This window comes from Apium graveolens, chromosome 1, assembly GCF_009905375.1.
Source record: "Apium graveolens cultivar Ventura chromosome 1, ASM990537v1, whole genome shotgun sequence".
Classification (NCBI taxonomy): Eukaryota; Viridiplantae; Streptophyta; class Magnoliopsida; order Apiales; family Apiaceae; genus Apium; species Apium graveolens.
This window is the reverse complement of record NC_133647.1, coordinates 86,324,169-86,326,290: the sequence shown is the minus strand read 5'-3', so window position 1 is coordinate 86,326,290 and position 2,122 is coordinate 86,324,169. Positions and strand designations below refer to the sequence as shown.

General features: G+C 38.1%; 1 non-coding gene across 1 annotated transcript; it reads right to left on the bottom strand.

The window, feature by feature from the left end:
* Positions 1-1,755: 1,755 nt before the first annotated feature.
* On the bottom strand, positions 1,756-1,862 carry LOC141681584 (small nucleolar RNA R71). The gene has a single exon (XR_012559017.1). It is a non-coding gene; the product is annotated as a small nucleolar RNA R71 (small nucleolar RNA).
* Between the last annotated feature and the right edge of the window lie 260 nt (positions 1,863-2,122).

Genomic DNA, 2,122 nt, shown 5'->3' with positions numbered 1-2,122 from the left:
CCTGATTTTATTACAATTCTATTTTCTGGACTCCTGGGTTGATGGGCTGCTATATATTGATAAATAAAGATCATTTTTTACAAGAGAGACTTACCGCAGCACGAGGAGAAGACGACAAGAGACCTATAACACAATTCAACAAAGGCGAAGACGATCTAGTTTATTCTTGTGAATCTTTATTTTGAGTTGTAATTTTGGTTGCTCGTTTCTTGTTTTGTTGAACCTATACTCTTGTGTTATACTCTGTTATTTATTCGTTATAAAGACTACATTTGTTATATCATGTTTTTATCGGAACTCACGTCGATGATGAGTCCGATTATGGGCTAATCGTTATTGTGGGGTTATGGTGGATTTATTTATGGATTTCTTTAGTTAAATTGTTTGATGCCTTAGTATATGGTGATTGATTGATATCCTAGTATTGGTTGTGCGTATTCATCTTATGAGCGTCGCGAACTTATAACATAGTGTGTTAATTCTTAATGAAGCGAAAGTGAATTTAAGGATTTAGAACTTGCCATGCTAGCATAGGTTCATGTATTGTATGCATGATTCGTAGGTAATTTTAATTATCTTACTTGCCCTGTGTAATCAAGATAGATAACTTATGCTTACACCGTTATGTTGTCAAATTCTATAGACATATAGGGTCTTAATATAATTGGTGTCTATTCAGCTTCTATCTCTTTTGTGGATGTCTCGTAGTATGGTACTCGTGCAACGAAAGTTGGCGTTTATCAGTTTCGTGTTGTCTAATTAGTGTCATCACCATTGCATGCTAAGGTTAAGATCAATAAGGCTATTGAATGAAGTACTTAATGCAGTTAGAATCCCATGTTTGTCATATTTATTAATTCAATTAATTTATTCTCGTAGTTATAATTATTAATTTGATTCTTAGTTATAAATAACCTCAATTAGTTATCGTCTTAGCATTGAATAATAACCATACATTGTTGCTTAAGTGCGTGAATTAATTAGTTAACCAATACAGTGTCTGTGGGAACGAACTAGAAAAAGATTCTATACTACTTGTGAACTCGTATACTTACGTGTATAATTAGTATGTGTTTAGTGACTAACAAGTTTTTGGCGCTGCTGCTGGGGACTGCAGTGTTAATTGATCGTTTATGTGCTTTCCATCAGTGGTGGTTAAAGTTCATTGACTCGGACATTGTATTTACCTGCTTCCTTGTCTTATTTCAGGCACTTTAGCGAGAGTGTATGCATACGCGTTCGCGTACTCGTAAGAGAGCACCGGATAAAGCCGAGGAAGAACTTGTGGTATTTCGTAAGGAAGTTTTTGAGGAAGAAAAGAAGGTAGAAGAAGAAGAGAAAGTTGAAGAACCAGCTTTAGTAGAGTTGGGTGATCAAGCAGGAAATCCGAAGGCTTTGATGGACTATTCTCAGCCTAAGATTAATGATATTCAGTCAAGCATTGTCAGACCAGCCATCAGGGCTAACACTTTTGAGATCAAGGCAAGCACAATTTAGATGATATATAACTTAGTTCAGTTTGGGGGTTCTCCTACTGAAGACCCTAACATGCACATCAGGGATTTCATCGAGATGTGCGACACCTTCAAGTTTAATGGTGTGACTGAAGATGCTATCAAGCTGCGACTCTTCACATTTTCTCTATGGGACAAGGCTAAGAGCTAGTTACATTCTCTACCACCAGGGTCTATCACTAAATGGAAAGATCTGGCTCAAAAGTATCTCACTAAATTCTTCCCTATAGCGAAGACTGCTACACTCAGGAATGCTCTTACTCAGTTTGCTCAGCAAACTGGAGAATCTCCGTGTGAGGCTTGGGATCGATATAAGGAGATGCTAAGGAAGTGCCCACACCATGGCATGCCTGATTGGATGATTATTAATTGCTTCTACAATGGATTGGGTGCTACTTCTAGACCCATGCTTAATGCAGCATTAGGATGAGCTTTGTTGGCTAAGAGCTACGATGAAGCTTATGAACTTATTGAACTGATGGCTGCTAATGAGTACCAGAATCCTTCCCAGAGGTTGACTCAGGGAAAAGTTGCAGGAATTCTGGAGTTGGATGCAACCACTGCTATCGCTGCCCAACTTAAGGCTTTGACGATGAATAGGGGTGAGC